Raw genomic sequence first — 16316 nt, forward strand, 5'->3', positions numbered from 1 at the left:
AATCAACATTTTCTGCTACTAACAACCAAATTTCCAGACGTTTGTCAGACAATGTATATCAATAGACTATCAACCAAAATACTGACATAGTTTGTGCTATGAGCTGTCGCCCAGGAAGACATTCGTAAATGGTAAGAAATAAGTATTGAATGACCGCTGGAGCTTAGGAAAGGCATAACTGTGAGTATCTGTCATGTAGAACTCCCTTGGGGAAGTGGGTTGAGCGTTAGTTTATTATTAATACTACAGCACATGTGATGAAATTAGTTTTATGATATGCCTGAAGATAAACCTGCAAGAGTTTGGAGTACAAAGTGATGAGGTCAAACAGAACGAAATGTTGCCAGTTGTTACAAAGTGAGATAAATTCTCATTTACAAAACTTAGAAACATAATCAAAGTGGACTAATGGAAACAATGTGGCATTTGTTATAGGCTGAACCACTTTTTTTTAATTTGTTTGAAAGAACATGTGAGCCCATTTATATTTTATGTCTATCTGTACATAAATTTTTTTGTTCTCTGATGTTGCATCAGGTAACTGATGAATGATACTTACCTGGGTGACACACAAGTTGTTTTCAATAGTTTCACTTCAAAAATGTGTTTTTGTAAGATTAAGATTGAATCTGGTTAGCTGCTGTCTTGGGTTTGTCAGGTGCTTATGTTTTTGTTATCAGTGAATGTTTTTGAAAAAATTCAAATAGTTCCTTGACAGATCATTTAGGAACTTTGAGTCTTAAACAGGAATGACTGAACCTTGTGGGATACCATATTTCATTTTACCCCACAGTGGGTTTAGATTTTACTCCTGTAGTAACATCCTTTAATGTGACACGGTGATTCCTGTTAGTGAGAAAATACTTCTGGAATGTGGCAGTGTACTACTGATACTATTTATTTGGTTTCTCCTCAAGTAAAGATTATGTATCAACAACATTCAAACTCTTCAATGAAGTAACAGACAATAGGTAGGCCTATTGCTTCCTGTTTACATAACTCTCACCAAAATTAATTTGTGAGATAAAATAAAAAAAAGGTGTTTTAGTAAAGCCTTACATGAAATTAAATTGAGAGATGTTAAAAAGTTGTTGTCATAATTGGAAGTCTTAAAGCTTATCACAGTTATTTTCTGAAAGAAGTTTGAAAAACTGCCAGTGATATGGGTCTTCATGACGAGTTTGCTTCCAAATATCCACTTCTATAAATAAACACCACCACAGCATGTTTTAGTCTTTCAAGAATCATTCTCCTAGCATATGGTGATGAAACTTCAATGGTCAGTACCTCTCAATACAATTTAAAAATGCCATTTTTTCAATTAAGTCATGGTTTTTGTTATTTCTATGTTTGTTCTTTGCCCCTCAAGACAATAAACTTTCATTGTACTAATTATGGCACTGAATGTATACCAATCCAGGTGGCACACTGGTTAATGAACAAAGATGTTATACAAATCGACGTCTCACCATCCTGAGTTTTTCGTGTCCACAAATTTCTTGATCTAAAAGTTGACACTGTTGTTCTGAATACGCCATGGCTGATTTCTATACCCATACACAATCCAAGATTATGTCGTCTCTCTCTCTCTCTCTTTTGCACGTTAATGGTGATTGGCATGACACCACTACGCTTCCTTCTTTCTCGAAATTGAAAGATGTGCTATAAAAAAGAAAAACTAACTGCAAGCAAGGCTGACATCAATAGCTTTATCCAGTATGGCTTCGCCCTTATTACGCTAAATGTGTAAAGTTGCCCTCTCTTCCCCCTCACACACACGGCATTCGAAGAGACTGAAATCGCTAAAAATTATGGTGCCTTACACTCGTTAGTTTCAGTTGTTGCGCCATATGTAGGCCTACTAATAAACAGATCTAGCTCTCTTTTTAGTAATTTATAGATATTCTTGGGCGTATGTCTTATCCAGTTCACTTACAGTATTAGAACACAGTCGCAACCACCACTTTTAATTGGAAATTTACGGTGCGGTTTGTATTACATAAATTTCGCATTATGTCATTACGAAAGGTAAATTCATCATCCGTTTGCGCAATTACTTGCAGCCACAACTGTTAAGTCGAGGAATACAATCACGTCTATATATTTGTTTACTAGATACCAATTAATGTAACACTTAACTGAAAACCTGGCATTTCTTTCAAATAAGGGCAAACGAACAATAATACTCGTCGTACAATGAATCGCCAGATACAACTGTTCAACAATTCTTTGAGTGCATTTGAATCAGCCAACCACTGCCGTATGATATACAATTTGTCTTTGCTACAAATGCTGAATACTTTTTTACAGTTCTTAATTCACACCTCAGCCTTATATATAGCAGCGCCATCTACTTAAATCACTTCGACGCTCCAGGCTTCACAAACTTCTAAATTCGCAATGCAACTGAGGTTGCGGTAGTCTTTACAGAGACATTAGGTTTCAGGACGGTAGCCAACTCATCGAATAGTGTATTTTTTATGGTAAAGTAGTATACAGTAAAAGGTAAGTTCCTGCTTACTGTAAGACAGTCCAAGTGATTTAGTATATCTGTTGACAGTTATTTTCAAGTTAAATAGCTCATTTCTTTGCTTATACGATACAGCAGTGCTTGCGCGAAAAGCTTCCAGCGTTGGTAGCTCTTCACGCTTGTCAGTTGTCGTAGGCTTGCGAAGTGAAATATCTTTGACGGTGAATTTCATCGTAGTAGTTTACAATCTTTGCGCATTAGTGTTGTTAGTGAGTATTACGCGAGTTGTGTGACAAAGTAAGAGTGAGCAGTGAGTTGTAGCAACTTTGGTTCTCAGTGTTTTTGTTTACGTAAGTTTTGTTTTCCCCGCATCGCCTACGGAGGAGTGTGATTTCACGTAATGCCTGCAGTGTTTTGGAACATGCTTTCCTGTGTTTTGGAGGGTTAACAGTTCATCGTCCTTCAGATCCACGCCTTTTAAAGTAAGTAATGAATGCCATGAGTGTTTATTATCATTTGCAGTGGACGGAGGGTAGCTTCACACTATCTATTCTGTAATAGTGACCAATCCTCCACGAAATTTTAGTTCTCATCGTCAAAATTGGCCGCCAGTTTCTTGATTTGTGCATTATATCTGTTTTGCAACGTAAGCAATACATTCAAAATAGTGTTTTATAGTCCATTCTCGACTTTGCATGCTTTTTTTATGCCTGCCGTATTTTGTGAATGGCTTATTTCTGCTTTAATCGAACCTGACACTATTCCGTCGTGTAGTGCTTGACGAATCGGAGTTTGACATCGAATACTAAAGCTTTTTATGAGTGATTTTTGGTATCTTGTCTCGAAGTAGCCTCTTGCCGACGGGTAGCTATTTTTAAAGGGCAATTAGCGCACACTTCCTCGGCGCAGCGGCACGTAATGAAGAGATAATTGGGTTGTTTATTTAGTTGTGCGAGGCTTATCGTGGTGCTGAGTTATCTCTTACGATTATTTTGTAGGCGCACTATCACGTAGCCTGAAATAAATTTTCAGCGCAGCCTCGTCGTCTGTCGATAAGTTGTTTGTTGAGAACTGTGTAGATTTCTTTTTGTATGGTACAAAGTTTTATAAATGACTGTGGGGCTGCTGTGTGTGGCGTCTTGGAAAAGTAGCTCCGAAAGAAGTATTTCGTGACCGTAGACTTACATCGTTTTTATTTTTTGCTTGTCTGTCTTTAGAATAATATGCCACAGTATTAGACACGATACTACTACTACTAGAGTATATAGTATTGTATGTTTTACAGGGGAAATATGTTGCTCTTGGCGCTGGTTTTTCTCATCTTTTTGTGTGGTTTCCTCAAATTTTAAAGTAATACTGTCAGATGGCTGTGCAATTCAAGTAATTTTCAGATTGATTATCCGAAGTTTTATTTCCAGTCGCTTCATCGCTTTACTTGGAAGTTAGACGTGTTCGTGTCAGAAATACAAATACGCCGTATTTAATAACTGCTAGTTGGTGAAGAAATCGAAGCCAAAGGAAAGTTGTGCTTTTCTGGACGACTCCCTTTTCCAATGGGACTTATAAAGACGCTCAGGATTCCCAGCTATCTCGGACTGAGTGCGTTGACCAGAGACAACAATAAATAAAAATATTCTAAAGCTATGATTTTGTAAACATTATTCTTCGTCCGACGTTTATGTTTATGGCACTATACTCAAAATATATACGGTAAGCCAGCGAATGTAATGGGATCTGCAGACACTAGCCTCCTTTGAAGCACATTTTTCCATGCTTTTTATAACACCGTGATGTACAAATTATACTCATGACATGCTTTCTAGCTTCTGATGTACCTGTACTATAAGTCATTACATCTCCAAAGTCTCGCCTGTGAAGTGCGCTCCGCCAGTTACGGATGTGTAGATGTCCCTTACTTGGTCACTGTATGCCACACTAAGAGGATAATAAACACTGTTAATTGTGTCTGTCACGTTTTCCACAGAATTTAAGAGGAATCCATAGTGTTAGCTGCGTCGTTCCTGTCTGACGCTGTTTCTTAATCCTGTGTGTTTTCCAGATGCCACGGACACGTCACTGAGAATAGTCTGACAGCTGTCCAGGAATGTAGTGGGCCTCTTGTTAAAGCTTGTGAGATAACATTTACCAAGGGCAAAGAAAGTTAGCCGTGATGTTGTTCAGTTCTGGAACTGATTTTAAGGGCGTCGTGGGCGCATATCCTAGTTCTTTTGCAATGGTTACTTGTATATTTTTAAAAGCCATCTTCCGCAAACATTTTCATTTCTCATACGAAATGTGCCTGAGCCAAGTTGTCTGGGGAGGCAGTTATTCGCCAGCTGAATAGGCAAGTGATGACCGGGGTTTATCCGTTTCAGTTTTTAGGTAATTCCCGTCAGTAAGACGCATCGCGAAGACAGATTCTGGAAACTTAACGTTTCTATAAGTTCAAAGAGTATACTCGTGGTAACAGATTGGCCCCCTAGGTAATGTTCTACAATATAGAATATTTCTTAAAGATCAATCCACGGCACCTCATATTCGACGGTCTGCATTAATTCGACGCCGTTCTGCTTAGTTGCAACGGAGTCCCCCTTAGCTCTGCGAGGTTGAGAGGAACCCATGCCAGACGTCCTTGCTCCAATAAAAATGTATGCAGAGGTAACGGGAACTGAAGCCGGTTGCGCGTCGGAATACGGCGGGTTTTTGCCAGTGAGAAAAAAATACATATCATTAACGCTCATTCTGTTTCGCAAGACATGCGCCTTTCGTAAGACTCATTAAGCCAGTTGTCTGCTAGTAATAATTGCATCATGTTTTGTACTTAAGTTCTTTCCTTCGAATATATGTTTTTCGTTTGTAGTAAACGATTTCCAGCTGTAACAAGATGGAAACATGTGAACGACGAGAAACTGTCAGTCGAAAAACTGGCGCAAGTTGCAACGGTCGATTCACAGATAAACCAAATGGGTTTACCATATGTTCTAGAGAATTACATATATGGCATATACAGGGTGGTCCATTGATCGTGACCGGACCAAATATGTCACGAAATAAGCGTCAAACGAAAAACTACAAAGAACGAAACTTGTCTAGCTTGAAGGGGGAAACCAGATGGCGCTATGGTTGGCCCGCTAGATGGCGCTGCCATAGGTCAAACGGATATCAACCTTTTTTTTTTTTTTTTTTTTTTATATAGGAGCACCCATTTTTTTACATATTTGTGTAGTACGTAAATAAATATGACTGTTTTAGTTCGAGCACTTTTTTCGCTTTATGATAGATGGCGCTGTAATAGTCACAAACCCATATGGCTCACACTTTTAGACGAACAGTTGGTAACAAGTAGGTTTTTTTAAATTAAAATTCAGAACGTAGGTACGTTTGAACACTTCATTTCGGTTGTTCCAATGTGATACATGTACCTTTGTGAACTTATCATTTCTGAGAACGCATGCTGTTACAGTGTGATTACCTGTAAATACCACATTAATGCAATAAATGCTCAAAATGATGTCCGTCAATCTGAATGGATTTGGCAATACGTGTAACGACATTCCTCTCAACAGCGAGTAGTTCGCCTTCCGTAATGTTCGCACATGCATTGACAATGTGCTGACGCATGTTGTCAGGCGTTGTAGGTGGATCACGATAGCAAATATCCTTCAACTTTCCCCACAGAAAGAATTCAGGGGACGTCAGATCCTGTGAACGTGCGGCCCACGGTATGGTGCTTCGACGATCAATCCACCTGTCATGAAATATGCTATTCAATACCGCTTCAACCGCACGCGAACTATGTGCCGGACATCCATCATGTTGGAAGTACATTGCCATTCTGTCATGCAGTGAAACATTTTGTCGTAACATCGGTAGAACATTACGTAGGAAATCAGCATACATTGCACCATTTAGATTGACATCGATAAAATGGGGACAATTATCCTTCCTCCCATAATGCCGCACCATACACTGACCCGCCAAGGTCGCTGATGTTCCACTTGTCGCAGCCATCATGGATTTTCCGTTGCCCAATAGTGCATATTAGGCGGTTTACGTTACCGCTGTTGGAGAATGATGCTTCGTCGCTAAATAGAACGCGTGCAAAAAATCTGTCATCGTCCCGTAATTTTTCTTGTGCCCAGTGGCAGAACTGTACACGACGTTCAAAGTCGTCGCCATGCATTTCCTGGTGCATAGAAATATGGTACGGTGCAATCGATGTTGATGTAGCATTCTCAACACCAACGTTTTTGAGATTCCCGATTCTCGCGCAGTTTGTCTGCTACTGATGTGCGGATTAGCCGCGGCAGCAGTTAAAACACCTACTTGGGCATCCGCATTTGTTGCACGTCGTGGTTTCACATGTGGCTGAACACTTACTGTTTCCTTAAATAACGTAACTATCCGGCGAACGGTCCGGACACTTGAATGATGTCGTCCAGGATACCGAGCAGCATACATAGCAGAAGCCCGTTGGGCATTTTGATCTCAATAGCCATACATCAACACGATCTCGACCTTTTTCGCAATTGGTAAACGGTCCATTTTAAGACGGGTAATGTATCACGAAGCAAATACCGTCCGCACTGGCGGAATGTTGCGTGATACCACGTACTTACACATTTGTGACTATTACAGCGGCATCTATCACAAAACGAAAAAAGTGCTCCAACTAAAACATTAATATTTCTTTACGTACTACAAGAAGATGTAATAAAAATGGGGGTTCCTATTTTAAAAAAAATACAGTTTATATCTGTTTGACCTGTGGCAGCGCCATCTAGCGGGCCAACCATAGCGCCATCTGGTTTCCCCCTTCAAGCTAGTTTCGTTCTTTGTAGTTTTTTCATTTGATGCTTATTTTGTGAGATATTTGGCCCGGTCACTATCAATGGACCACCCTGTATAGGTGCATGTAGTGGCCGCCAGGTAGGCCCCACCGCATTGATAAACTCAGTGTCGTGAGAATGCTTCCGGACAACGCTGTGCATGGTTCTGTTACAGTACAGATACTACAGGCGTCCAATAAGTATTGCAATAAGTATTTCCCCGCAATCAGGTTGGTTTTATTCAGGAATCCAGTACAATACACCATACAATACCCCACTCTTTTGGCTACAGAACCCTGTTTTTCAACATAATCTCCGTTCAGTGCGACGTCCTTACGCCACCTTACTGGGGGGACCTCTTATGCCCACATGGTACCGCTCTGCTGGTCGACGTAGGAGCCAACAACGTCTTGCTATGTCAGTAACCTCCCAGTCATCCACGTATTGCTTCCCGCGGAGTGCATTATTCATTGGGTCAACAGCTGGAAGTCGGAAAGTGCGAGGTTTGGGCTGTAGGGTAGCTGAGGAAGAACAGCCCAATGAAGTTTTGTGAACTCCTCTCGAATGCGCACACCTGTGTGAGGCTTTGCTTTGCACCTGGACATTATTGTGGCGACGAACACCCTGAAGTCGTTTCATCAGTTTCCTGAGGGTAGCACAGTACGTAGCAGAGGTGATCGTTCCAGCACGAGAGAAGCTATCAAACAGAATAAAGTCGTCACTGTCCAAGAAGATCTTCGCCCCGACCTTAACGGTTGAGGGTGCGGCTTTGAACTTCTTGTTCAGAGATGAGGTGGTGTGACTTCACTCAGTGGATTGCTGTTTTGTTTCCGGCCCGATGTGGTGAACCCATGGTTCATCCCCCGTGACGATTTTCCATAAAAAATAGTCACAGTCAGCCTCGTAACGCGCAAGCAATTTCGCACAGGTGGCCCTTCGTTGCTCTTTCTGGTCTTCTGTTAAGCGGCGAGGAATCCACGGAGCATACAACTTTGAGTGGACGAGTGTGTCAGCACCATCAACAGAGATGATCAGCTATGTAGTGCGGTGTTCGATTGTGATACGTCGATCCCCTCTATTACAGTGTCCGCACGTCCCAACATTGCAGGAGTCTACATCTACGTGATTACTCTGCTATTCACAATAAAGTGCCTGGCAGAGGGTTCAATGATCCATCTTCATGCTGTCTCTCTACCGTTCCACTCTCGCCGGCACGCGGGAAAAACGAGCACTTAAATTTTTCCGTGCGAGCCCTGATTTCTGTTATTTTTCCGTGATGATCATTTCTCCCTACGTAGGTGGGTGCCAACAGAATGTTTTCGCCATCGGAGGAGAAAACTGGTGATTGAAATTTCATGAGAAGATCCCGTCGCAACGAAAAACGCCAATTCACGTATGATGTCTGTGACACTATCTCCCCTATTTCGCGGTAATAAAAAACAAGCTGCCCTTCTTTGTAATTTTTGGATGTCATCCGTCAGTCCCACACCGCACAGCAGTATTCCAGAATAGAGCGGACAAGCATAGTGTAAGCAGTCTCTTTGGTAGACCTGTTGCACCTTCTAAGTGTTCTGCCAATGAATCACAGCCTTTGGTTTGCTCTACCCACAATATTATCTATGTGATCGTTCCAACTTAGGTTGTTCGTAATTGTAATCCCTAAGTATTTAGTTGAATTTACAGCCCTCAGATTTGCGTGACTTATCGCGTAATCGAAATTTAACTAATTTCTCTTAGTACTCATGTGAATAACTTCGCACTTTTTCTTATTCAGGGTCAACTGCCAGTTTTCGCACCATGCAGATGTCTTATCTAAATCATTTTGCAAGTCGTTTTGATCATCTGATCAATTTACTGTGCACCATCACTGAAGACCGTTTACTTTTGCATTAATGATTTTAAACATGTTCGGACAAGCACCAAAGACGAAGTGCTGCCCAGCCGTCCAATTGAGGTCACCGCTGGGAAACCATTAACAAAGTCCATCATATGCTAATGCAAGACTGCCGAATAAAAATTCGTGAGATTACTCAGACTGCAGGCATCTCAACTGAGCGAGTGCTCAATATCTTGCACACACAACTGGTTATGAGACAGCTGTGGGCGTCTCGATTGCTCACAGACGACCAGAAGTGCATCCGGCACATTTGCATACAAGGCAAAGAAGTGCTCTTTCACCAGGATAATGCACCATCACACATGGGCGACAACAAAGGAGAAACTGCGTAAATTGGACTTAGAATTGGTTTCTGATCCACCCAGTTCACCAGACTCAGCCCCAGGCTGTTCCCTAACTTCAAAGTTTGGCTTGATGGGAAGAAATTTTCACCAAATGACTAAGTGATAGTTGCAGTCAACGAGTATTTTGCAGAGTTTGACATAACCTATTTTTCCAACGAGATGAAAAAGCTGGAAGATGGCTGGACCAAGAGTATATTTCTCAAAGGAGACTTATGTCAGTTAGTAAGGTTAGTTGGTTACGAAATAAATATTTTTTCTTATATTTTTTTACCAGACTTACCGAACCATCCTTTTACATAAGTACAAGAAGTCGCAGAGCAGACGTAAATGGCTACCTCACACAGTACTGATGTTGGCCACAGCGAAAACAAAATGGTTACCGGCGGAAGCCGTCCGACTTTTACCGACCTCTGCCGATTTATACCTAGGGAGCGGCCAGCTAACATGAAAGTCCGCAATATATACAGGAGTTTCCGTAAGAGCGTGCAAAAATTTAGCCAGACTTAGAGGGTGCTCCACTGAACAATTTGAGGTAGGGATCGTGGGGTCGGAAAAGCCAGCCTAAGGTGATAATAGAAATAAAATCACATTACTGTGTACTTTACGTTAGTTACAGTTAGCTGCAGATGCCATCCTTAACAGAATGAGCGTACAATTTGTACTGTATCTTACAAAATGTGCTGGAACAGATGGCCATCAACCTCGATGCAAGCGTGACATCAGCGAACAAGATTTTGACACACCCTGACAAATACCCCTGCTGTGTTTCAAACCACATCACTGGCAGCTATAATTCACGCAACTAATTCCATCTCTGTAGCCATTGGGGTCTCGTACACAAGTGACTTTAGATGTCCCCATAGAAAATAATCCAGAGGATTCAGGTCAAGTTATCTCGCAGGCCATGGAATAGGACCTCCACTTCCAATCCAGCGACCAGGAAATACAGCACTGAGGCGGTTGCGGATGCGGTGCACCGTCAAGTTGTTTCCACATCCTCTCACGACTAGCCAAGGCTACCTTCTCCCACAACTCAGGTAGAACTCTATGCACGAACTTCAAGTACGAGGGTGAGTCAAAAAAAACCGTAAATTTGTTACAACAAATCGAAATTTCGCGCCGTTATCCTGTAAGTTGGTAAGCGTGCTACAAACAGCGTGCAGAATGGCCTGTAGGTGGCAGCATAGTGCAGATGCACACATACCGTCGCAGTATCAGTATAAAGATGGCCACCCCACTTTCTACTTGCACCAGGGAAGAACAACGTTCTGTTGTTCGGTTTTTGCGTAGTGAAGGTGTGAAACCTATTGAAATTCATCGACGAATGAAGGTTCAGTACGGTGATGCATGTTTGTCACAGCAGCAAGTCTACGAATGGAGTAGAAAATTCGCAAATGGTGTGACTTCAGCGGAAGATGCTCCTCGTCCAGGTCAGGCACAACGAGTTGTGACTCCACAGAGCATTGCAGCAGTTGAAGCCATAGTGAAGGAAAACCGCGCAGTGGCACTAAATGACATTGCAGCATGTTTACAGATTAGTCATGGGTCAGCACACCACACTGTGCATGATGTGCTCCAGTTTCACAAAGTGCCTGCAAGATGGGTGCTACAGCAGCTGACTCCTGAAATGAGAGAACTAAGTGTTGATTCTTGTGAAGAACTTCTTCGGCGCTCTGAACGAGAAGGTGATGGCTTCCTTGCAAGAATCGTTACTGGGGACGAAACCTGGGTTCACTTCCACCAACCGGAAACGAAGAGAGCGAGCAATGAATGGCGCTATTCCTCATCACCAAAACCAAAGAAGTTTCGAACAGAACCATCAGCAGGGAAGGTTATGCTGACTCTCTTTTGGGACGAAAAAGACGTCATTTTGGAGCATTACATACCTAGAGGGACCACTGTCACCTGTGTATCATACACAGATCTCCTAAAAAATCATCTGTGGCCTGCAATCAAATCAAAGCGACGTGGATTGCTGTCAGCAGGTGTCCTTTTGCAACATGACAATGCAAGGCCCCACACTGCCTGTACAACAGTTGCAACAATCACAGACCTGGATTTTGAGTGTCTTCCTCTTCCACTACACTCACCAGACCTTGCCCCAAGTGATTTCCATATGTTTGGACCACTCAAAGACGCAATGGGAGGAAAGACGTTCCGTTCTGATGAAGAGAGACGCCACACAGTGTATGAGTGGTTGCGCGGAATACCAAAAGAAATTTTTTCTAAAGGAATTTATGCGCTTTGTAAGCGCTGGAGAACTTATTGAGCGTGGGGGAGATTATGTTGAAAAGGGATACAGCTTTGTATTACTTCTGCACAATAAATAATATTTTTTAAAAAATTTAAGGTTTTCATTCACTCACCCTCGTACTTGTGGCCTTTCAGACGGCCAGGTAGAAGATATGGCCCAGTGAGATTGTCGCCTACAATGCCGGCCCCGATATTCACAGGAGGAGTGCCCCAAGGGAAGTGTATAGGACCGCTATTGTTCCTGATCTATATTAACGACATAGGAGACAATCTGAGTAGCCGTCTTAGATTGTTTGCAGAAGATGCTATCATTTACCGTCTTGTAAAGTCATCAGATGATCAAAACTACTTTCAAAATGATTTAGATAAGGTACCTGTATGGTGCTAAAAGTGGAAATTGACCGTGAATAAGGAAAAGTGTGAAGTTATTCACATGAGTACTAAAAGAAATCAGCTAAATTTAGATAACCCGATAAGTCACACAAATCTGAAGGCTGTAAATTCAACTAAATACTTAGGGATTACAATTACGAACAACCTAAGTTGGAACGATGACATAGATACTATTGTGGGTAGAGGAAGCCAAAGACTGCGATTCATTGGCAGAACACTTAGGAGGTGCAACAGGTCTACTAAAGAGACTGCTTACACCACGCTTGTCCGCTCTATTCTGGAGTATTGCTATACGGTGTGGGATACGTATCAGGTGGGACTGACGGATGACATCGAATAAGTACAAAGAAGGGCGGCTCGTTTTGTATTATCGCGAAATAGGGGAGATAGTGTCACAGACATGATACGTGAATTGGAGTGGCAATCATTAAAACAAAGGGTTTTTTTGTTGGGACGGGATCTTCTCATGAAATTTCAATCACCTGTCTTCTTCTCCGATTGCGAAAACATTCGCTTGGCACCCACCTACATAGAGAGAAATGATCATCACGATAAAATAAGAGAAATCAGGGCTCGCACAGAAAAATGTAAGTGCTCGTTTTTCCCGCGTGCCGTTTGAGAGTGGAACGGTAGAGAGACAGCTTGAAGGTGGTTCATTGAACCCTCTGCCAGGCACTTTACTGTGAATAGCAGAGTAGTCACGTAGATGTAGAAAACTGTGGTAGGGAAGGCAGATGGTCGATTTCGGTTTATTGGGAAAGAATGGTATTCCTATAAAGGCGACCGCATATAGGACGCCGGTGCGACCTATTCTTGAGTACTGCTCGAGTGTTTGGGATCCGCACCAGGTCGGACTGAAGGAAGACATCAAAGCAATACAGAGGCAGGCCGCAAGATTTGTTACCGGTAACTTCAAATAAAACTTTAGTGCTTCTGGAACTCAAACGGGATTCCCTGAAGGGCGGTGTTCTTTTCGGGAAATACTATTGAGAAAATTTAGAGAAGCGGCATTTGAAGCTGACTTACGAATAATTCTGCTCCCGCCAACATACATCGCGCCTAAGGACCACGAAGATAACATACGAGAAATTACGGCTGGTACGGAGGCGTACAGGCATTCGTTTTTCCCTGTTTGCGAGTGGAACAGGAGGGGATAAGACAAGTAGTGGTATAGGGTACCCTACCCGAAGCCTTACGGTCGCTTGTGGAGATGTAGATGTAGGTATCGTACTTGATGGTGTGGCTTTACTACAGCGTGAAGGTTTTCCTCATCTCTCACATGGCTATTCCTGCTGTTTGAAATACCATCACGATCAAATGAGGACTCGTCAGTAAACAGCACGATTTGGAGGACATACGGTCGATCAATCCATTGTTGGGGTAACCACTGACACAATGCAGTCATAAGCATTCCATGGACTCGTTGGTTATATGGATGTAATTATTGTTCGTAGAGTATTAACCACAAGCTACACTATGTGATCAAAAGAATCCGGACACCCCCAAAAACATACGTTTTTCATGTTAGGCGCATTGTGCTGCCACCTACTGTTAGGTACTCCATGTCAGCGACATCAGTAGTCATTAGACATCGTGAGAGAGCAGATTGGGCGCTCCGCGGAACTCACGGACTTCGAACGTGGTCCGTTGCTTGGGTGTCACTTGTGTCGTACGTCTGTACGCGAGATTTCCACACTCCTAAACATCCCTAGGTCCACTGTTTCCGATGTGGTAGTAAAGTGGAAACGTGAAGGGACACGTACAGCACAAAAGCGTACTGGCCGACCTCGCCTGTCGACTGACAGAGATCGCCGACAGTTGAAGAGGATCGTAATGTGTAATAGACAGATATCTATCCAGACAATCACACAGGAATTCCAAACTGCATCGGGATCCACTACAAGTACTATGACAGTTCGGCGGGAGATGAGAAAACTTGGATTTCATGGTCGAGCGGCTGCTCGTAAGCCACACATCACACCGGTAAATGCCAAACGACGCCTCGCTTGGTGTAAGGAGCGTTAACATTGGACAATTGAACAATGGTAAAGAGTTGTGTGGAGTGCTGAATCACGGTACACAATGTGGTGATCCGATGGCAGGGTGTGGGTATGGCGAATGCCCGGTGAACGTCATATGCCAACATGTGCGGTGCCTACAGTAAAATCCGGAGGCGGTGGTGCTATGGTGTGGTCGTGTTTTTGATGGAGGGGTCTTGCACCCCTTGTTGTTTTGCGTGGCACTATCACAGCACAGGCCTACATTGATGTTTTAAGCACCTTCCTGCTTCCCACTGTTGAAGACTATTCGAGGATGGCGATTGCATCTTTCAACGCGAACGAGCACCCGTTCATAATGCACGGCCTGTGGCGGAGTGGTTACACGACAATAACATCCCTGTAATGAACTGGCCTGCACAGAGACCTGACCTGAATCCTACAGAACACCTTTAGGATGTTTTGGAACGCCGTGCCAGGCTTCACGGACCGACAGTGATATCTCTCGTCAGTGCAGCACTCCGTGAAGAATGGGCTGCCATTCCCCAAGAAACCTTCGAGCACCTGATTGAACGTATGCCTGCGGGAGCGGAAGCTGTCATCAAGGCTAAGGTTGGGCCAACATCATATTGAATTCCAGCATTACCTATGGAGGGCGCCACGAACTTTTGATCATATAGTGCAGTAAGTGTAGCACCCATTTCACGTGCAATACGACGAGTACTTGTAGTCGGATCTGTTGCAATACATTCCAGCACCTCCTCTTAAAAATGCGTGTGCGACTGGTCCTCATCTTGCCAGGTCCCTCGTTTCTTCTTTCCAATGACCAGTCTCCCGCATTCGTTGATCGAGAGAAATAAACATTCGTCGTGACGGATGATGCCTGTCAGGAAATCGTTCCCCGCACAACCTTTCACCAGCGAGAGCATTGCAACGTACTTCCCCATACACAAGGTACACCTCAGTGAGTTTTGCGAAACTCTACCTTTACTGCTTCATCGTATTGTACTGTACGCCTCTGAATAGCACTGAGTAGTGAATGGGTGTGTCGTTGATTCATAGCGCGTTCTGTCATGGGACTATGTAAATACGCTACAACACATCAACTTATGGACAGGTAAAGAAAACAACACCTGTATCATGACTTCCTAGTAATCAGGCTCGTCCTCCTTGTGTCCTTGCAGGAAATAAGGAATGTACACCTAAATAAACTGCGAAGTACCTGTAAACTTGTACTCTTGTTAGTTGTAAATAAGTTGGAACACAGTAATGCTAAACAAAGCAGTAGACAAGTTTACCTCCATACCTCCTTTAGCTGGCTTCTCCGACCCCAGGTGCCCATCTCAATTTGTTCAGTGGAGCATTCTGTTAAGTCCTGTTACATTTTTGCACGCTCTTACGGAACCACCCTTTATACTTGTTCAGTCTTTCAACAGGGCTCCAAAGCACCATTTCAAGTTTAGGGCATGCGTGTCTTCTCATTTTACAACCTTTCCAGAGAACTACTTTCTCCTATGGTTGGCTTGACAGACCTGCAACATTTTTGCTGTTGCCGAAAACGAATTACCACACGATACTCCCCTTTACTAATGGTCTGCGCCATTGGCTCCTCTAGTGGCGTGATTACGGTACTGTGGCGGGAGGATTTCACTGTATGTCAGGAATTGCTAACAAATACTTTGTAACGTAACTAGTGTTACAATACTCTAAAACCTCAAAATGAGGACACCCTCAAGGGGGCTTATCAACACGTTCCTAACATGGTTGTAGTCCGTATGTCGGTAACAGGGTAGAATAAGGCAAACATTGCTGACGTCATATCATATTTATAGCTGTGCTATAATTTATTTAATTGTAAATAAAAAAAATTATGATTGCCGTACCTTTATCTGTATCATAGCCCAGGTAATCGGTTCTAGGCTGGGACGTTTTTATTTGTAATTAAAAAGTACGATTACCGTAAAACAGTGACTGTCGCGTTTCAATCGAGATCCGGAATAATCCGTTTAAGACTGCCGAATGACACATTATTAGTTCAGTTTTTTGCGTTGCGAAACGGCTACAACACATATGGAACAAAATAAAAAATATTACACACATCACACATAACTTATTACCCCTTGTCCCATGTGT

General features: G+C 42.8%; 1 protein-coding gene across 1 annotated transcript in view; it reads left to right on the forward strand.

Annotated features, from left to right (window-relative positions):
- The first annotated feature begins 2720 nt into the window (after nucleotides 1-2720).
- Nucleotides 2721-16316, forward strand: part of LOC126424790 (RAC serine/threonine-protein kinase) — a 770672-nt gene continuing 757076 nt past the window's right edge. Inside the window, exon 1 of the mRNA XM_050087562.1 lies at nucleotides 2721-2952. The gene's annotated coding sequence lies outside the window, so the exon portion shown is untranslated. The remainder of the gene's footprint in view (nucleotides 2953-16316) is intronic.

Source organism: Schistocerca serialis, chromosome 10 (genome assembly GCF_023864345.2).
Source record: "Schistocerca serialis cubense isolate TAMUIC-IGC-003099 chromosome 10, iqSchSeri2.2, whole genome shotgun sequence".
NCBI classification, from domain to species: domain Eukaryota; kingdom Metazoa; phylum Arthropoda; class Insecta; order Orthoptera; family Acrididae; genus Schistocerca; species Schistocerca serialis.